Genomic DNA, 22917 nt, shown 5'->3' with positions numbered 1-22917 from the left:
AATCTGGTTGCAGCACACACATTAAGACAGTGCTTCTCAATTATTTTCTGTCACGCCCCCCTTAGGAAGAAGTAAACATTTTGTGGCCCCCCAACTCTCCGCCGTGACTGTAAATAGTATAATTTGTCTATAAAATTGCACATCTGCAAAACATTGTATCCTTATTAACATTAAAGAAAGCACAAAAAAAATATCGATCAACTTACAACAAAGAATAACTTTATTAACATTGTTTTTAGTCTGTAACATAAAAGACTTAAAAATGCATCAATTTGCCTGAAATAAAAAAAATCAATCCTTATTTAAAGTATAATATTTTTTGACCATTTGATACTGAAAAATTAAATATAATCAATAAATAATAATAAAAAACTCAAGCGGCTTATCAGCGTGATTGGGGTGTAATGGATGGTGCAAAAAAATCACTTCCTGAAAAAGTATTTTCCCCGGGGTCTCGCGCGCCCCCCCTGGTGTCACTTCGAGCCCCCCCTGGGGGTCCTGCCTCACTGTTTGAGAAGCACTGCATTAAGAGAATCTTGACAAATTTTCTTTTTCTCAAATCTTAAACATGCTCACACTACCAGCACATCACACACTACAAACAGGGTTCCCACACCTTAGTTAACTTCAAAGTCAAGGACCTTTCAAGGACTTTCCAAGTGGAAACCCCCCTCAAATCCAAGGACTAAATGTGAGGACACATTTCCAGTGAGAGAAAGGTTACTTCATGTTACCTTTAAAGATATATTGTTACAGCTCCCTTTTGAGGGAACTCACGCTGCGTCACTGCGGTGACACCTTGGGGACGCCTCCAGGGGTAAGTGCGTCTGAATGTGTATATCAAATTCAACCAATGGTGAGGCTTAACGACAAAGACAGGGTGACGTGGGAGCAAGGAAGTATATTGCTATCTGAAATATTGCCAAAAATGGCGTTACAGGGACGCAGGAAGTATGGCAAGGGAGACGCAGCGTCTCGTTCCCTTCTCAGGGAACAACAGGTACATGCGTAACCCGAGACATTTTCATGTGTCAAACACAACTATGCAAAAAGCATTTTGGTATGAATCAACATTCACAAAAAGAAGATATAAGCATTTAAAGCGAACAGTTTAGCACGTGTGCTTAAAAAGTCTAGAATTTTTATGATGATTTATATTATCCTACACTACACAGGGAATAATATGGATTTTTTTTCATAAAATAGATTCAAGCACTTTCAATGACCTGTTTCTATGTATGTATGTATGTATGTATATTTTCAAAAACTTCCCAGGGCCTTGAATTTTTTCCCCCAGATTCACAAACTTTCAAGGATTTAAAGGACCCGGTGGAACCCTGTAAAAGATATTATTAAGAAGACGCATTTGAGTCAAACAGCCCGTGTTCACAGCAATCTTGCTGCCCAATTCATGTAATTTGCATCGCCCCACTTAGATTCACGTCTATTCACGTCTTTGCATTGACTTTGTATGTAATCTACACTCGCAAATCGTTAAATACGCGTTTGGTGTGTACGCCCCATTACTTACACGAGCCATTTCCTTATCTTTGTTGTCTGCCAGACCCAGACAGGAGTTGTCCTGTATTTTACAATGAAATTATGCGTCCTGTATTATGCGGAGCGGACTTTTCAGGCGAGTCGAAGTACTCCCAAAAGTGCTATTACGCCATAAAATATAGTTCCTCTTTTAAATCCGCTTAGAAAAGCACTACGTTTTATTTTGTACCACCAAACTTGCTCGTATAACTACTCGTCTTAAATAGGAAAAACGTTGATGTGTTTGGTCACTTCTAACTTTATCTCTAAATGGTAGCATTGAATGAATGGGGCTAAGCTAAATGCTATCGAGGCGTCGCGGCGCGCTCCGGCGCTTGCGTGCACGCGCACGGATGATGGAGGGATGTGTCAACTGTTCTTGGTTAAGGTAATAACATATTTTGATGTTGAAAATCAGTAGACTATTCCTTTAAGTCTGCCCGTGAAAGTTAACAGGCTCTCAAATACATTGATAGCCATTTGTATTACTATAGTATTACTATAGTTCCAATGCTGACTGTAGTGAGACAATGGTGACTTTGTGGTTGTTTGTAATACAGTATGACACATGGTCGTAGCCAGTGGTCCAGGGGTGTTACGAGTTAACAAATGCTATCCCAGGAGAAAAATAGTGCACTGAACTACTAAAATACACTTTAAGTACACTTAGTAAATGTACTATTTTATGTACTGCTGTTGTAGCTAATATACCAAAATTAGTCTTTGAACTTTTACAAAATACTTATTTAAATGTACATTCAAGTATAGGATTTTACCTGGGATCTTATGTATTCTGTCTAAACCTTTTTTGCCATTTTACACTTTGGATATACACTCTGTTTATATGTTTTGGGGGTGGACATTGTTATAGTATCCACTATTTATTAGATCACAATTTGTTACTACTTTACTGTTGACTTGTGGTGGACACTTTATTTATTATCATGCAACAATGCTTATTATAGCATTATATAAATTTTTAATAAGCAATATTTGGCAATATCAACAAGAAATTTGTTTAGTGCTCTTATGAATGTTTTCAGCATGACTTTGTTTAATGCTAACTCCTAAACTGAATAAAATAATATAACCTTTTTCATGGCCAATGTTTACGTATTTGGCATATTTCATTTAAACCCAATAATTCTACATCTTTCTGTGTTATTTTCTACTGAGAGTGTTAAAAGCGTTTCTTAAATACATAATCATGATAATTATTGCGTGTGTCTTACCGAATGTAGTATCATGTCAGTAATAACCTGCCCACGCTGAATGATGTGCCATTTGTAATAATACGAAAACAAAGAAAATAGGCCATAAAGAAAGACATAAGTTCAGACCTTGTCTTTCAAAAAATACATCAGAGACACATCGCTAACACTAACCTGCACATTCTCACTTTATAAATTTACCCAAAGTGTCACATTAATTGCTAAAACATTAAACACTACGTCTAAAGAGGATTTTTTCATTCACAATGGGATCTGGCAACACTGTGAATGCTGCACCTGCGGCTCTCAGCGTCTCACAGCTGCTTGAGTCAATCATTTTAAGCTTTAACTATACAGTAAACTGTCCAAACGTAATTATATGCGGATCCCAATGTGCGTTGTTTAAAATTACTAATAAGTCATTTAGAATACTTCAATTTTATTTTTTAATGTGAACATTTTACAGCGGTGGCTTCATAGTTGGCTACGGCAATGGTATGACAGCATGGTTCATTTTCGTAACATTTTTTGCAGTTCATGGTGGACCGTCATGTGGCAGGTGCTGTAATCCCTGAAGGTCATGTGATCATGGCCGTTATTGCTGTTGTTTAGTTGGGACTTTAGATTTAAGTCTTTTTAAAGGTATAGCGGAGGATTTTCTTTTTCTGGGTGGATCATCAAGCCTATTGGTCCTCCTAGTTGTCAATCAGAAGTGTTGCGCAATTGCATTTTTTAAAAAAGTGGAGAAGGCGGTTCTTTTCTAAAATTCGAGAAAATCCTATGCTTCACCTTTTTAAGTCTTAGGTAAAAATGATGGTCCAGTAAACTACAGTAAACTACTTATTCACATAATTGAATGTAAAGCAGTGTTTAATTAATTGGAAGGGGGTGCCCTGGAGTGAATGGGTGTCTCATTGACTATTGTGAAACTACACACTGAAAGTGGGCAGACACACAGCTGCTTGCTTCGCGAAAATTTAAATTTTGTCATGTCATTGACCTCCATCTCTCATTGACTATTGTGAAACTACTTGATAAACATGAACATTGGAACCAATCAAGGTCCTGGATCCAATTTTCTCTCAGAATATGTGGAAAATCGGGGTAAAATTGGGCCAAAAATCCTATAGTGTGAGCCTGGCTTAAAGTACAATCTTTCAAAAACATCAAAAAGATTGATGACCCATCCTGCACTACACAGATTTTTGTCCAATCTAATGCTTTCTAGAATGATAAATGTCCCTCCCCAAACCACTTACAGTATAGACCGCTTCATCGGGCCACGTGCTTCAGGTTTCTGTTTGTTTAATGTTCTGACTAGTTGCTGAAACTACTAAACAAATACCTCGTCGAAAATAACAAATGTTTTGGGTTCCTATGTAATCTACGTGTTGTTTATTTTGCTTGTTATATAAATAAACTACTTTAAACTTTGTTGTTATTTATTTTTTGCAGAGTTTACCGGAAGTTACGTGATGACCACGAAAGTCGTGTGTTTATGTTGTTACTGCTGAAACCGTCTATAACCAGTTAGTTAATGATGGGACCTTTTTAATTGAACACCTATTTAAGGTAATGTGTGTGCTAATGTTTTGTTTAGTTACTAAAAAGATTAACCTTATCCAAGCCTCCAAAAACAGAACGAGTTTTTGTCAAACAATCTCATGGGGTCTTTTAAAGGAATAGTCTACTCATTTTCAATATTAAAATATGTTATTACCTTAACTAAGAATTGTTGATACATCCCTCTATCATCTGTGTGCGTGCACGTAAGCGCTGGAGCGCGCTGCGACGCTTCGATAGCATTTAGCTTAGCCCCATTCATTTAATGGTACCATTTAGAGATAAAGTTAGAAGTGACCAAACACAACAACGTTTTTCCTATTTAAGACGAGTAGTTATACGAGCAAGTTTGGTGGTACAAAATAAAACGTAACGCTTTTCTAAGCGGATTTAAAAGAGGAACTATATTTTATGGCGTAATAGCACTTTTGGGAGTACTTCGACTCGGCGCAGTAACACCCTCCCTCTCCCATTATGAGAGTGAGAAGGGGAGCGGACTTTTCAGGCGAGTCGAAGTACTCCCAAAAGTGCTATTACGCCATAAAATATAGTTCCTCTTTTAAATCCGCTTAGAAAAGCGCTACGTTTTATTTTGTACCACCAAACTTGCTCGTATAACTACTCGTCTTAAATAGGAAAAACGTTGATGTGTTTGGTCACTTCTAACTTTATCTCTAAATGGTACCATTGAATGAATGGGGCTAAGCTAAATGCTATCGAAGCGTCACAGCGCGCTCCAGCGCTTACGTGCATGCACACAGATGATAGAGGGATGTATCAACAATTCTTAGTTAAGGTAATAACATATTTTAATATTGAAAATGAGTAGACTATTCCTTTAAAAGTATTAAATATTTTAACTTACCAAAATAATCCTCGGTTACTATGAAAAAGATAGTTTCTTCCCAAGTATAAAGACACCAAATAAATATTATTCGTTTCACATTCCACCATTTAGGATAGGAGTGCAAACATCAACATCATTCACTCCTACTCAGCTTGATATTCAGTTTAGGTCTTGCTTATCATGCTTTAAGAGATCTGCAGGTACTAAATGGTTCAATTGAAATTCTGATGTTCCACCACAGACCTTGTTTGAAAGACTTTTATAGTCTCCACTGTAGGTTTACGTGAACTTGCTTCCACTGTTGACAAATGTCTACAATCACTGATAGTACGAATCGAAAACGTTGCAATCGCCTGGACGCCTACTGATCATATCTACCTCCGGAAGGATCAAGACCCTATTAGTCAATGTTGAAGAGTCGGGCACCGGCTCCTAAAATGAGATTTGCAGTCTTTGAGCTGATAACGCTATAAGAAGACATCATCTTGTAATATATTGAATATGCAACTTTTGATATGACATCTTTTAAAATTACGTTTTCACGTGTTTAGTTTAACAATGCTTATAATAATGACGTAATTGTGTTAGTACAGAGAATTTGATACATTGTATGAATATCTCACCCTTTGACTTTTATTACTGGTCTTGTGTGTACCACCTCTGAATATGGAGTGTATAATCTGATAGAATGAAATCCTGTATTTTCAAGTACTTTGAAAAGCTAAGAGGGCGAGTAGATCTCAGCAGCAGAACGCACTACAATAAACAGACACAAAGGTCAACAATCTAGCCTGGCAAGCTCTTATAACTCGCTACGCTTATAATAAAAGCAAATGTTATTTAATCTCAAACTCAAAGCCTAACTAGGAATTGACTTTCTAGGAATTCAGTTGACTGTGACAGACTTCTGAAATGTGACACCGTGTACAAGGATTTTAGTACTTCATTTTTATTTGATTTATTTTAGCACTTTCCATGTTAGAGGAATTCATTGTTTACATTATCAGAATCAAGAATGAAACTAATCAAGAGTGTCAAAAAGTTATCATTGCTTAAAAATAAAAAATACAGACAATGTAATGCGATGGCAGATAGGCGAGTACTATCACATTGTAATCAGCCAATCACAGCAATGTAGAGGCAATGCCTTCTGTAATGCAACTCTTGTACTTTCCCTGTTGTCATAGATATGTATATGTCTATACATACACATTGACGCATTCGCCATTTTGAAACGGTACACAAAACAATTAAAGGCAGGGTGCATGATCTCTGAAAGTCAATGTTGACATTTAAAATTGCCTTAACAAACACGCCCCTACCCCAATAGAATCCGGACCTTCTTTTGATAGACCGGCCCCACACATCCGCAACCCAGGCAATGATGGTGTTAAGTAGACATGCACCTTACTGCTGATTGGCTACAAGTGTGTTTTGGTAGTCGGCCCGACTCCCTTTTCCAAAGCATTTTTCAGAAATCGCGCATTCCGCCTTTAAGTGCTTATTATAGTTAGTTTGGCGGGGTATGCACAGCCTACAGTGTAGGTTCTTTTTATGTTGTGTTAGCTGACACCTTTGCCTTGTATTGTGTATTACACACACACAATAGCACTACACAATATCACACAACAAATAATATTCATTCATCAGTATAACTATAGTCACAGTCAATTTGCTCTCGAGTCTACATGAACCGTTCCAATACAATGGATGACTTATGTCCATTCTGATTGGCTGAGGCTACATTTACAAGGAAACGATCTGAAAAGAAAATCCAAAAGTGGCGTTGCCTTATCACTTTTTTTTCTGCGTTTATACGAGCGTTTCGAGGGGGAAATCTGCATGTATATGGTGACACAAAAGTGTGTGATATTGGATGTAGTATGCACTCCAGGCGGCTAGGTGGCAATGTGAAGCACTGACACACAACAACACCAAGTCCTCACGCCTGCATACAACCTTCTTCCTTGTTCTCCCAGGTCTCATCCAAAGCCGTCTTTTTTTTCTTCGACGAATTGGCGCATCAACAATTTGATTGAGGTAATTAATGCGCCTTGTCTGATCAGTAATACTAGCTGTGAATATTTCATACAACTGCTGGAAAGACTCTTGTATATTTATCAGACCTGCTATGGCAACTTGAAGGTCCGTCGTATGGAAATAATCCGACATGTTTCTTACGCATTTTTACCCTTTAGACCAACCCATCCTCACCCCATGGCGTCAACACTTGACGACACCTGACCATTCGTCAATATGTGACGGGGAGGGTATACCTTTCGCGTCATTTTTTGACGAACTGGGGACTTCAATACTATTACGTCCGTTGCATTCTCTTTCCTATTTCTTACCATTTTCGCGTCGGTTTAGGGTTAGATTTACATAATGACATCCCTACCCAAACCTAACTCTAACCCCAACGCCAGGTGACAACTGTCGTACCTAACTCTAACCCCAACGCCAGGTGACAACTGTTTAATTTCGCGTACACTGTTTAATTTTGCGTAATCTAACCCTAAACCGACGCAAAAATGGTAAGAAAATAGGAAAGAGAATGCAACGGACGTAATAGTATTGAAGTCCCCAGTTCGTCAAAAAATGACGCGAAAGGTATACCCTCCCCGTCACATATTGACGAATGGTGAGGATGTGTTGCTTTAGACGGGAACGTGACAGTAGATCGTTTTTAAAATTTCCACTCTGGAGGGTGGTTTCACTTTTTTGCGTTTTTAAGCCCCAAAAACGCCGTCGCCATGTAAACAAAAGGCACATCCGATAAAATATTTTTACGTTTTCACCCTCAAGCGTTCTCGTGTAGACAGGCCCTAAGAAATGTTCTATTGGTGTTGATTATTTTTCTTTAAACCGCACACCTAACCTTTTAAATGTCTTAAAAATAGGCACCAACAATGTTTGTGGTAACTGTGGTATAACAGGAATAATTGACTCCGGTTCTTTGAATTATTTGAAAATAATGCACACTCCTGTGTAAAGGCACCGCTTCACGTCGTGCCACATTACCACCTTGGGTGTGGATTATTTTTGAATAATTAAACTGCCTGTCGTCAATTATTCCTTACATAAACAGCCGCTAATGAGGCATCTATGTATGTATGTCTATGCAAGTTACCCATAAATGACATCAATGAGAACTCAATGGAAGCAAAACAGACAATGTTTTCTTTAAAGCCAGTAGTATAGGTTGTTATTAACGTCTATGTGAGCGTACGTGCACAGTCGTACACACAGCCTTGCAAGTTAGTTTATTTGGCTCGACATTCAAAACATGCACACTTCGACAAAATGCAATGTATATCCTGTGCTACATACAACATTCTCCTCTACGCGCATCCACGCGCACACTCTTCTGATGACAAAAATTGCATAACGCACACTATACCTGGACACTCGCATATGCGTTAAAATCGAGGGGCAACCTTCCGATCTCTCTGATGAAGCCAATACGGAAGTGATTTAAACTGCAATTCATCGATTGGCCATTAGAGGCAGGCTCCAAAAGGACCTCCATGTTAAAATGCCCAACTTTATAGCAGAAAATAATATGTTTACAGCCTGATGAAAAAATTGTTTTGTCTATATAGCTAATTTTGCACTTCATGACAACTGTGAGGGATGTAACTCATCCATTTAAATTATATTAAGCTTTAAAGTTCTGCATAATTAAGGGCGTGGCCACTTGAATGATGATTGAACAGCCACTGCTGTCACTAGAGTCAAGCTAGGCGGGTGTGGTTTCAGCAACCAGCCACCTCAGCTTCACCCACGTCCCGCCTCTTTACCCATTTTCGGATATCCACGAATAATGCGTGGTGACGCGCGGCCAAGATGGGTGACGTCATAAATACTATGTTATTTTTATAGTCTGTGGTTAAAATGGATCATGGTTCGGCCTTAACTCTGCTGGTGTTACTTTAAGGGTGTCTTCACATATGTTGGTGCGCAACGTGGTGCGGCCTCACATATGTTGTTTTTACCGTACTCGAAACGCCGCACTGTACACCATGTGACAACGGTCAGCGCTGTCATTGGTCTCTGACAGCTCTTACCATCTCATGACCACCCCCCATGTTTCCACGACAACCAGCCTGACAGGAAGAGCGACGCTAACAAGATATGGAGATAAACGATGCACGTCTTTGCGAAGTTTCTTTGCTTTAACGCGAAATTGCGCAACTGTTCTATTAAAGCCCTTCTCACGGAGCCAACACTATTTTTGTGTGTGGAGGACAGCTGTGCATTTATAAAATCATCAGCTCAAACGTCAAGGAGACAGTGAATCTCTGCAACGGACCAAGATTGCCTTGTTTGTTGTTAACCCACAATATAACACCCGGCTCACGTCACGACGGAAGCCCAGTGGATCAAACATGTGGAGAACTTCCTTTATTTGGTTCGACTCGATTCACACCACAGATGGGTCGCACCAGAGTTCGGCGGCAGCCGCTCTGAGACCACCTATTTAGAGGGGTCTTGGAGCCGCCTATAGTACGCACCAGAGTGCCGCTGTTGTGTTCACACTGACCCAAACGAACCGTCCTCGGACCGACACGTCATTTGGGCCGACCTAAACAGTGTATGTGTGAAAACACCCTAAAAAACAACTGGTTCTGAACAGTATTTGATCTCATATTTAGTAATATTGTTTTGTTTTCAGAAGGATCCGTTTTTTCAAAGAAACCAAATTGGATTCATCCATGTCGAGCGTCAACATCTAAGCTTTAGGCCTTGGTTATTTTGAACCTGTTTATTTCTACTCAGACCGTTCGATTGGTAAGGTAATGACGACGAGAGAAATACGAGACAACACTAAAGCCCTACCCCAAGGCCCTATCCCAAAACAACCTGATGCTTTGTTTTCCGTTTAATTCATTAACTGCTGTAGGATTGCCATGTTTGTCCATTCCACTCTAATTTTCCCTCCTCTGCTCGGTGGGAGACACTGAGATGGAGCTGCCATGGCTGACGGGGGAGGCATTATCTGTCTCTCAGCCCCGGAGTGAATAAATAAGCCTCTAATGACGCCGACTTGAATTACTAAATGCTTACAGCTATTAAAATGCAGGCTTTCCTCTGAATAAAGTGGAATACATGGCTTGCATTTCTATACATTTTGACAGGATCTCCAGGGCTGACTGCAGCCACCCAATTCCAAGACCCCATTGCTTTACACCTACTGCCAGCCTACATTCCAATTACGAAGCTGAGGGAAGCGTAGGATCCTGTCATAATGCAGAGTAGCACTGGCAAAGAGCTGAGGAGAAACTGGCAATAAAAATCAGATGCAGCCTTAGATATTTGTCAAATATTGTGTCTTACCTTATTTTTTATTGCTTTTGAATACAAGAATGTAAAAAAATGAGGAGTGATAAAAGTGAGGTACAGTATTGTTGATATTCATGCCATAAATTTGTGAATTTTTAAATGTTGATTACATCTGTGACCTATACATGGTAAATTAGGCAGTACAACAAAAGACACACACTATTGCACAGCTGAGCCCTTCATTAACCTTTAATATCTATCTATTGAACACCATGCCAAAAATACACAGAGAGCTTCCAAGTGCATTTTTTAGCCTGGGACAAAACACTGGTCAACATTCATCCCACAAGCACCGCAAACTATTTTAAATAGTCGAAAGGCTGAAACATTGAATGATGCAATCTTATTGTCGATGGGCTTTTACATTAAAGCTTTTAAACAGAAGCCACTGACATCGTTCGGCTCGTGTAAAGGCATTTAATCGTGAGCTCGGGTGCACAATAATGGACCACAACAGAATGCGCTTGAAAACAGTTTATGTGCATGGTTCACAATTGGTTTGAATGCAATCGAGCGCAATTTGTGAAGGCGAACTACCGCTGATGACGTATAATTGCCTATTATGCTATAATGTATTTCTCATTGGCGTTATTCTCCATAGAAATTACATTTGGCACGCAGCTCGCGTTCTTCACATCTCTTGCAAATCAGACATGATAGCATGTGTGTTATGTTACGGTAATAAAACTAAAGAGACAGTCATATACAATAAGTGAAAAGATGAATTTTTGGCGCATTCTAATCTAGAGCTGTTACTTTGCTGTGGTGGTAAACAGTTAGTCATGCCAGCAATCACAGTGATGACGCAAACGTATAGCAGAGCGAGTGCTGAAAAGAGGCCTGCGGAGACCAGCAGATAGAATCAATCCTGTGATCGGAGAAAGCTATTTGAATCGAGTGTGAAAACAGCCTTCTGTCGCATGGTCCTGTTGTGAACCTCACATAATTATACAAAAAAATATACAATTTTGTGACGTAATGTTGTGATGAAAATGGATTGCGGGGGGTTAATGATACATTCGTTAAAGGAATAGTCTACTCATTTTCAATATTAAAATATGTTATTACCTTAACTAAGAACTGTTGGTGCATCCCTCTGTCGTCTGTGTGCGTGCACGTAGGCGCTGGAGCGACGCTTCGATAGCATTTAGCTTGGCCCCATTCATTCAATTGTGCCATTTAGAGATGGGGTTGGAAGTGACCAAACACATCAACGTTTTTCCTATTGGAGACGAGTAGTTGTGCGAGCAGGTTTGGTGGTACAAAATAAAATGTAGCGCTTTTCTAAGCAGATTTAAAAGAGGAACTATATTTTATGGCGTAATAGCACTTTTGGGAGTACTTCGACTCGCCTGAAAAGTCCGCTTCCCTTCTCAATACGCACAACCGGCGCAACGTCATAGAATGTCTCTGAACAGGTTCACGCCCACTTTTGGGGGAAATCACACTAGACATTCCATTGGCTTCCATTCAAAATAGCGGAACAAAGCAACCTTCGTACACAGCCGGCAGGCGTAAATAATTTATGAAATCACCCAGATTAAACATGTTGAGTAATTATCTGTCCACCCAGCCTGCCATAGAGCGCGAAAGATAAATTAACATATTTAATTTGGTCAATATAAAAACATGTCTCTTTCATTCTCCCAGCATCAAATTTGTGTAACAACGCTCCCTATTGGCCAGAGGTGTCTTACCCGGACATTTACTCGTTCCTCATCGAGTCAACAGGGAAGCAAGTGAATGATTTTACTTCGTATTTGAAAGTTACTTCGTATTTATTTATGATGTCTTTATATTTAGAGTAATGAATGCACTTTTCCGTCCAGCCATACAATTAACTGGCTTAGCGATATTTCCAGCAATCACTGGATGGCGTTGTTACACAAAATTTGACGCTGTGAGAATGAAAGGGACATGTTTTTATATTGACCAAATTAAATGTGTTGATGTATCTTTCGCGCTCTATGGCAGGCAGGATGGACAGATAAATACTCGACATGTTTAATCTGAGTGATTTCATAAGTTATTTACGCCTGCCGGCTGTGTAAAAACGTTGCTTTTTTCCGCCATTTTGAATGGAAGCCAATGGAAGCGCTGCTTTTTTATCCCCCGAAAAGGGGCGGTGACGAAATTTACAGTCAAGTTCCCGGATGTGCCGGTAGTCCGTATCTCATAATGGGAGAGGGAGGGTGTTACTGCGCCTAGTCGAAGTACTCCCATAAGTGCTATTATGCCATAAAATATAGTTCCTCTTTTAAATCCGCTTAGAAAAGCGTTACGTTTTATTTTGTACCACCAAACTTGCTCGTATAACTACTCGTCTTAAATAGGAAAAACGTTGATGTGTTTGGTCACTTCTAACTTTATCTCTAAATGGTACAATTGAATGAATGGGGCTAAGCTAAATGCTATTGAAGCGTCGCAGCGCGCTCCAGCGCTTACGTGCACGCACACAGATGATAGAGGGATGTATCAACAGTTCTTAGTTAAGGTAATAACATATTTAATATTGAAAATAGACTATTCCTTTAATGATACATCATATGGAAATCTATTAATAATTAGAATAGAAAATAATGTTTATATTACAGGAATATTACAGAGAATTTAAACAGAACCTCTAAATCAAATTGGAATTCCCAAATCCTTATGGATCATACACATGTCTGCAATGCTCTTTATGCTTCATCCATGTGTACCATTAGTGCTCAATATTTTGCACCACTGACTACATTGTTATACAAATATGCACATATATCTTAAATAGGCCCATGTGGCTGGAAGTGGAAATATGCTACACTGGCAGATTCCACATTCATTCTTAGAGATTCCCAATTCCCTATACAAGCTGAAGGGTGTAAAAACCAACCAATGTGGATCCCTAATTAGGTGTCATGCACAACAACAAAACACAAAACCTGACAGGTTGGCTAACCAAATGGGATTTCATCAGTTGGTAATGCCAGTGAGATGTGTGCATTACCCAACATTACATAAGATCTTTTGGTACAATATGCACATCTCAGGAGCTAATTGAAATGCAGCACTTTAAATCTTTACACAATGAATTGATCTTTGCATTAAACAAAAAATGATCTCTATTTACTTATTGCATGTTTCTGGTCTTATTACGCATGGGGGTGGTTTCCCAAACAGGATTTAGATTAATCCAGAACTAGGCCTTAGTTATATAGTAAGACGTTTAATAAACATACCTTACAAAAAACATTACCAATGTGCATATTGAGACAAAACTGCTATGATATGTGAGTGCAAGCTGATTTCAGTTAAGACAGCATTCTTATTAGTCAGGGATTAGACTTAAAGGAATATTCCACTTTCATAAAAATAAAATCCTGATAATTTACTCATCCCCATGTCATCCAAGTTGTTTATGTCTTTATTTGTTTAGCCAAGAAGAAATTACGTTTTTTGAGTAAAACATTCCAGGATTTTTCTCAATTTAAGGTTGTTTTCACATATGTTGGTGCGCACCGTGGTGCGGCCTCGGAGCGCACCAAAATACATTGTATCATTTTTCAGTTAGTGCGGTCCGTGTTCACATATTATTTTTTTTACTGCACTCGAAATGCCGCACTGTACACCACGTGACAACGGTCAGCTCTGTCATTGGTCTCTGACAGCTCTTACCGTCTCATGACCACCCCCACGTTTCCACGACAACCAGCCTGACAGAGAGAGCGCAGCTATCAAGATGTGGAGATAAACAATGCACGTCTTTGCGAAGTTTCTTTGCTTTAACGCGAAATTGCGCAGCTGTTCTATTAAAGCCTTTCTCACAGAGCCGTTTGTTAAAAAAGCCCGTAATGTCACTATTTGTGTGTGGAGGACAGCAATGCATTTATACAATCATCAGCTCAAACGTAAAGGAGACAGAGAATCTCTGCAACGGACCAGGATTGGTGTGTTTGTTGTTAACCCACAATATAACACCCGGCTCACGTCACAACGGAAGCACAGTGGCTCAAACATGTGGAGAACTTTCTGTATTTGGTTCGGCCCGAGGTCCGGCAGTGTTCACACCACAGGTGGGTCGCACCAGAGTTCGGCGACAGCCGCTCCGAGACCACCTGTTTAGAGCGGTCTCGGAGCGACCGTTTAGTGCGCACCCGAGTGCGGCTGTTGTGTTCACACTGACCCAAACGCACCGTACTCGGAGCGACACGTCATTTGGGCCGACCTAAACAGTGTATATGTGAAAAAACCCTAATAGACTTTATTGGACCCCAAAAGTTTACAGTTTTAATGCAGTTTAAAAATGCAGTTTCAACGCAGCTTCAAAGGACTCTAAATGATACCAAATGAGGCATAAGGGTCTATCTAGCTGCGTGACGCACCAGTGCGACCTCACGTAACGCGTGAGCACATTGAAAGGTCACGCTTCACAAACGTGAAACGCACATTTGTGGACAATTTTAAACAATAAACTGACATAAAGACATGAATTAGTATCATTCCAAATACAACAACGTCGGAACGGTCCTCTATCTCCACACTTGTAAACACTAGGGCCCTCTGTCTCTATTGATTACGTAATAGAGACAGAGGGCAGTTATGCTATTTTGAAAACCACGTCCATGGGGGAGGGGGAACCATCCACATTCACTCTGTATTGAAAGAGGCTGCGTCCTTGTCATTTCTGGCTTATAACAAAAAACAGAAAAATGCATAAAAGCTGCTGTGTGACAGAGTGTACAGCTAACAAGCCAAAAAACCCAGAAATACGTTTTTATGAGCTGTCGACCCCAAAAAACGAGCGTTTAAAGACACAAAAGTGGATCGCCGATTATGTTTCCCTCCAGTGGGGGTAGTTTTAATAATAGCAGTAAGGTTAGGGTTGCCTATATTCACTTTTGTGTCTTTAAATGCTCGTTTTTTTTGGGGTCGACAGCTTATAGACGTTTTCAGCAGTAACAACATAAACAAGCGGCGTCCGCGGTCAACATGTAACTTCCTGTAAACTCAAAAAAAAGTACTTTAAACGTAGGTTACGAAACCAAAACATTTGTTATTTTCTACGAGGTATTTGTTCAAGAGTTCAGTTTAGCAAATAGTCAGACCATTAAAAAACTAAAACCGGAAGTAAAGGTCGGACCAGACGCATATCGCGTCACCGCACGTGTTAGCTGTACACCCTGTCACACAGCAGCTTTTAGGCATTATTCTGTTTTTGTTATAAGCCAGAAATGACAAGAAGGCGGCCTCTCGCAATACAAAATCAATGGAGATGGATGGATTGTTTTCCCCCTCGGTGGGCGTGGTTTTCAGGTTATGACGCGTTGCGCTCTGTCTCTATCTGTGAGGTCGCGCTGGTACATTACACTGCTAGTGCAAGACAAGCAGCTGTGGTTAAAAAATTCACTTTTTTCGTGCAGAAAATGACAATTGTTTTGATAGATCTTATCTAGCAAAACATTTGTCATTTTCTGCAACGAAAAAAAATATAAACTGTAAACTGTTGAGGTCCAATAAAGTTGATTAAAATCCTGGAATGTTTTTTTGGGGAATTTCTGAAATGAATTTCTTCTCCACTGAACAAAGAAAGACATCAACATTTTGGATGACATTGGGGTAAGTAAATTATCTGGATTTTTTTTTATGAAAGTGGAGTATTCCTTTAAAGCGGCAATAAGTAGGATTTACCCCCATATAGTGGTGGAATTGTATTTTGCATTCAAACGAACAGTGCTCTCTAGCGCCTCCCCTTTCCAAATGCGTGTTGCAACTACGGTAGCCGTTTTAATATTTAATATTAATCGCTGATCTCCTTGTCCGTTGCAGCTGGTTCACGTGTTCTGAATGAAAACGCGTTGTGAAAACGCGTTGGTAGGCAAATGCTTTTTGTCCCTCTCTGCTATTATAGTTTATCAATAGGGCGGAATGATATGGATGCCTCCTTGGACTAACCCGTTCAATGTAAGTAAAGAGAAGAAATTCTAAGCTTACAAAAAAGTCAGATCATTGGCAGAGGTCATTTGACACCAACGAGGACATATTTATGAATAAAGACATTACTTTTGAATAATAAAACATTTAAAATCCTACTTACAGTCCCTTTAAGCCATGTCGGTGAAACCGTCCCATGAGGTATTGGTGCATGTTCTTCAAAATAAAAATGTTTGGCTGTGCAATTTTAATAACCGTTTAATAACGTTTACTTTTTACAGTCCAATAAATTCGTAATGGACAAATTCCAGATGCCGAGTGCTTACAGTATACATAGAAATATCTGGGACAGATGGATAGACAGTCATTAAGGATCAACTTTCACTTTCAGAGTTTCTGTAAGGTACAGACTGATTGATCCAGAATCTAAAATGAGGCTTAATATTTCATGACATTTTAGATGAGGTTTAAAACGGCTTAACCTTGCTAGTTTAATGACGAAAAATAAACATCAGAAACTTGGATTGGAAAACTTCAAATAGAAGTTCAACACTAAAAAGAGAAGAGATGCTTCAAATGTAGGGATGTTGAACTTAACTTTAGGCAGAAATCTTCAGGAATATTCAATTTTCTTAAAAGCAAAAATCCAGATAATTTACTCACCACCATGTCATCCAAAATGTTGATGTCTTTCTTTGTTCAGTCGAGAAGAAATTATGTTTTTTGAGGAAAACATTGCAGGCGAAACTCCGCCTTAGAGTTTACAAGTGTTGAGAACAAGAAAAATAAAAAATATGCTCTTTTAAACCACAACTTTTCGTCTAGGTCCGGTCCAGCGCGACCTAACGTAAATGCATAGTGACGTAGGGAGGTCACATGTTACATATATAAAACGCACATTTGCGGACCGTTGTAAACAATAAACTGACACAAGGACATTAATTAGTATCAGCTGACATACAACAACGTAGGAACGGTCCTCTTTCTCAACACTTGTAAACTCTGGGGCGGAGTTTCGCGTTCGTCCTCTGTGACCTCTTGACGTCATGGCGTATTGCGTGGGGTCACACTGGTGCATCACAACCGGATCTAGACGAGAAGTTGTGCTTTAAAAGTGTATATTTGTTATTTTTCTTGTCAAAAATGACAATCGTTTCGCTAGATAATACCGTTATGCCTCTTTTGGGTTGTTTTATTTTCCTTTGAAACTCATTTTAAAAAAACTGTTAAGTGTTGAGTTAAGTATTAATTGTTGGTGTCTATTAAAGTCCATTAAGAGAAAAATCCTGCAATGTTTTCCTCAAAAAACATAATTTCTTCTCGACTGAACAAAGAAAGACATCAACATTTTGGATGGCATGGTGGTGGGTAAATTGTCTGGATTTTTCTTTTAAGAAAATGGAATATTCCTTTAAAGATGTAATAGCATGCATTTCATTGGTATGCAGCTATGATGAAATTATTACATAAACGTAAACTCTGATTCTCCAATTTCATTGGTGACATTTTAAATTTTGACATTTGGGTTATTGATATAAACAATAATTACCTTAGTTCATATCTTCTAACCTGATTGGAACAGAGGCTTTTAAAAACGTACACCTTTGTACCTAAAGAGTGCATATTAGAACCTCAAGGTACATATTGGTACCCTTCTAAAAATAACATTCCAGTGACAGCTTTTGTACCTTTATTTCTGATCGTGTACTGAAAACTGAAGTCTCCCTAAATGCTTGACACTTTTGCTGGAAGTAAAGTATATGTTTATAATTTCCATTTACAGATTTTGGAAATTTCTAGAAATCTTTCACACGCTTAATAAACAAAATAAGGTTGCTGATGACTAGCAGACCATAACTCATTATATTTAGATAAGTTAGATGTTTAGAGACCATGTGGGGAATAGCAATATGCAGAATGTGTCATTCCACTAACCCAGCACATCTATAAAGGACAATGTGGAGGTCTGAAACTGCTTTATTAAATAGTGACTCACCAAGGACTATGACAAATGGTACTATCTGGCAAACAAGGCTAAGATTTAAGTGTTGGAAAAGCAGAGTGATTATTTTCTGAGAAATGCAGGCTATTCCTATTCGATCCCTGCAAAACAAATAAGCACACTCATTCTATGATGATGCTTAATATTGACCGCTTGCCCATAAGAAGAAATAGCCAGCGAAACGGTTTTGTCCAGGTATACCGAGAGAGCTTGAAAAGGCTCCAAGTGCAGTCTGTTCAAATTTCACGAAGGGCAAATAAGAGAAATTAATCGCATTACGTTGGATCCGCTATTCCACGATTTTGCCATTGTAAGGGTCAATCTTGCCATTTCATTTTTTGATAGAAATCAGCAAGGGATTTAGTTTGCCACTGGCTGGATCTTATTACAAGGCTGCTGCATGTCGTATCTTTCTTGTTCTCTCTCCATAGTTGTCATTATTACACGAACACTGCTTGTATATTTTCTTACATGCGCTTATCAATTTTCCCAGATCATGTAGAGATGTATGTAATGGATTTCATTTAGGACAAAAGATCCATTACAATCATTCGAGAGCCTTTGTCTATGAAAGTAAAATAGGCGGACATTCAATTTGTTGATTATAATTATATCAGATGTTACTCAGTAATAACCTATATAGGCTATGAGCTACAGTAAAACTACACATATTAAGATATGGGTAACACTTTACAATAAGGTTGTATTAGTAAGCATTAGTAAATGCATTAACTAACGTGAACTAACAATGACGTTTTCAGCATTTATTCATGTTAGTTAATGTCAATACAAATGTTCATGTTAGTTCATGGTACATAACTGACGTTAAAGGAATAGTCTACTCATTTTCAATATTAAAATATGTTATTACCTTAACTAAGAACTGTTGATACATCCCTCTATCATCTGTGTGCGTGCACGTAAGCGCTGGAGCGCGCTGAGACACTTCGATAGCATTTAGCTTAGCCCCGTTCATTCAATGGTACCATTCAGAGATAAAGTTAGAAGTGACCAAACACATCAACGTTTTTCCTATTTAAGACGAGTAGTTATACGAGCAAGTTTGGTGGTACAAAATAAAACTTAGCGCTTTTCTAAGCAGATTTAAAAGAGGAACTATATTTTATGGCGTAATAGCACTTTTGGGAGTACTTCGACTCGCCTGAAAAGTCCGCTCCCCTTCTCCCTCTCATAATGGGAGAGGGAGGGTGTTACTGCGCCGAGTCGAAGTAGTACTCCCAAAGTGCTATTGCGCCATAAAATATAGTCTTGTTTCCTTCTCAGGCAACACTGGTTACATTCGTAACCTGAGACATTCCCGAAGCTATGCTATGGGTACGATGCACCAAAACACCATGCTACCAAATGTCTGTCTATGTGTAGGAAACCGCGCAAAGGTAAGACATATGCACCTGTGCCCCAGGTGTAGCGCCAACATCTAACTCATAGAACCAAACAAACGTCAGCGGAGAGGACCAGCCCGCCACATCACAGACATCCTGAACTGAAGCCCCTAGCCACAAGGCCTTAGAGGCTGCCATACCATGAGTAGAATGAGCTCTGGCGGCAATGGGTAAGGCCGTCCAGAGGTCTCGTAGCTTTAACTATCCACTTACTAAGAGTTTGCTTGGTCGCCGGGGGACCTTTCTTGGCCGAACCAAAGCACACAACAAGTTGTTCAGATCTTTTCATGAACATGAACATAGGCGTCCTTTTGCACAGGACACACCAAGGTAAGTCTCCTGGTCCAGCGTAGAAAGAAACTCCAAAACGACATCAATCAGGCAGGTAACTGGGTCGTACAAGTGCTTGCTGCACCAAGACTCTCCAATTCAAGGCACAAAGCTTCCTCGTTGGAGGGAGTGAAAATCACACTGCCCACCAAAGAGAGATGGTCTGGGAACCATATCTAGTTGGGTAGAACAGACCCTCTCCAGAGCTCCCGGGAGCAAAGTTACCAAGGGAAACATATAGACATAGCCTCAGCAATGGCTGTAGCAATGTTTAGTCTACTGGTGCTGGATGAGCAAGGTAAAAACCACAGCGGACAGAAAACTTCCATCTGGTAAATACCTCACAAGCTCCACCCCCTCGGGGTGGATCCCATTTCCAGGGCCTCAGGCTCTGTCTCAACAGGACATGTGCTACCTGATATAGACACCCTGGGAACGTATACTGTTCTGAGTGAGAGCAGCTTTCCCTATGCCTACAGGAGAAAATGCAGCGCCAACTTGGACAGTGGACGCAAGCAAAGCTCCCTCCAAAATGTTTCCCAGTGTGAAAGACTGCCAGCATCTTAAGGCAAATGTACATAGATTATGCCTCATGGGCTTCCATAACCCTTCCTCAGCCTGAGTAGGATGCATCCGTCGTTAGCTTGGCGCGATGACACTGAGCCCCTAGTCTGTTTGGCTTAACGTCTGATGCATATGGTACACTTAACTAAAAACTCTTCAGGAATTTCAAAGTCATCTTTTATTTGGTAAAAAAAACGGATTTCAGGGAGACGCATTTGGAACAATTGGAGAGTGTCGCAAGTATTTTCGGTCCCCCGGAAAACAAAGCTCTGATTCAATCAGTTGTGTTAACGTGGGTAATAATGAGCAGTTATTATGATCAGCTAAACATTGGATTCTTAAAAAAATGCAAAGTTCACAGCGTAAACTCTTTAAAAGATATCCAGGAGTTTAGCTTAAGGCAGTTAGTGGAGTCAAAAAGAGATATTTTGACCTGTTTGCCAATGGGATTTGGGAAGAGTATCATTTTCCAAGCCTGGCCGAACGTTCAGCAGCTGGAAGGATTCCCTGCAGATCCAATTGTACTAGTTGTGTGCCCCTTGTATTGATTATGGAAGATCAAGTAAAGTACCTAACTGAGAAGGGATATCAGCAACGTATATGGGCAAACATGAAACAACTGACAGTAACATTGTAGCTGGCCGATTTAGTCTTGTGGTCGGTTCTCCCGAATTGCTTGTAGGCATTAAAAATGAAGAGATATGATATGAGAGAAGGTTTACCAGAAGTGTCTCATTGGTGTGACTGTTGATTAAGTGCACACCATTGTTCTATGGTGAGTTACGTTGTTTATTTGGATGCTTTTTGTTTGCGGATGGTTAATTCAATGACTGACTCGTTGCATGCCCCCGTCTGTTGTTGTGGGGGCATTTCCACGTTGACGTGACGAAGACAAAGCTAGACAAAAAATTGTGATTGGTTGTTTGAGATGCCGGTCAAACGACCTCATAGGCAGGCATTTGCCAAAAAAAATCTGCCATGAATTCCGAGACTACTGAGCCCCTAACACTGGCCTTTGGGAAAGTAACCATTGTTTCTTCCATAATACTAAGGCACGAAGCATTGGCGCGTGACCCTGATCATGTGAAATGGGTTGCCCCTCAGGGAACCCCATGGTAAAAGGATTGCTCTCTACACGAGCAGGAGACAACCAAACCTGCATTGTCGTTATAATCCATACTACGCTTCAGAAATACGCAGCAATTCTACAACAACTCGGTTTGAATGGTCATTATCCCAGAAGGAATCTTCTTCTGAAGCTGGCTCACAAGAAAGCAAACATCAATGAACATGATGAATAGGACATGTGGCTTTGTATGTTTAAACGACATACATCTATTATCACTTTTGTTACCTATTTTGACATTAATGGCTCTATGTTGTTATTTTTAGAGGACAGCAAATGTATAGTGCTATACAAGCAGCACACTGACTATATCCAAAATATATCAAAAATGTATTTATGTAGTATTGTCCTTTTAGAATATATACCAAAATATTTGCTGAACTGTGAGGGGTGTACTTAACACAGTCTCACCCCATGGCGTCAATATTTGACGACACCTGACCATGCATCAATATGTTGACGTGGAGGGTATACATTTTTTGACGAACTGGGGACTTCAATACTATTACGTCCGTTGAATTCTCTTTTCCTATTTTCTTACCATTTTCGCGTCGGTTTAGGGTTAGATTACGCGAAATAAAACAGTGTACGCGAAATTAAACAGTTGTCACCTGGCGTTGGGGTTAGAGTTAGGTACGCGAAATTAAACAGTTGTCACCTGGCGTTGGGGTTAGAGTTAGGTTTGGGTAGGGATGTCATTATGTAAATCTAACCCTAAACCGACGCGAAAATGGCAAGAAAACAGGAAAAGAGAATGCAACGGACGCAACAGTATTGAAGTCCCCAGTTCGTCAAAAAACGACGCGAAAGGTATACCCTCCGCGCCAACACACCGACGCATGGTCAAGCGTCGTCAAACATTGACGCCATGGGGTGAGACCGGGTTGGTGTACTCACTTTTGTGACAAATTGTACATTTGAATATTCTTGACTAAATGTACAGTATGTTTACATAAGTTTATCCGTCGTTCATTCAGTTCATCTTCAGTGCACTTAGAGGTTTTTGCTGAAAAATTGTCATGGCATTTAATGGATTCCGCCAAATCAGTATTTCTGAATAACCTGAGGTAAAAAGCAAA

At 39.7% G+C, this 22917-nt stretch overlaps 1 protein-coding gene across 4 annotated transcripts in view; it reads right to left on the bottom strand.

The window, feature by feature from the left end:
- The window catches only part of negr1 (neuronal growth regulator 1), a 175527-nt gene that overhangs the window by 111546 nt on the left and 41064 nt on the right, over positions 1–22917 (bottom strand). The gene's annotated exons all lie outside the window — the stretch shown is intronic.

This window comes from Misgurnus anguillicaudatus, chromosome 8 (assembly GCF_027580225.2).
Source record: "Misgurnus anguillicaudatus chromosome 8, ASM2758022v2, whole genome shotgun sequence".
In the NCBI taxonomy this organism is placed as follows: Eukaryota; Metazoa; Chordata; class Actinopteri; order Cypriniformes; family Cobitidae; genus Misgurnus; species Misgurnus anguillicaudatus.
This window is presented reverse-complemented; position numbering and strand designations above follow the sequence as displayed.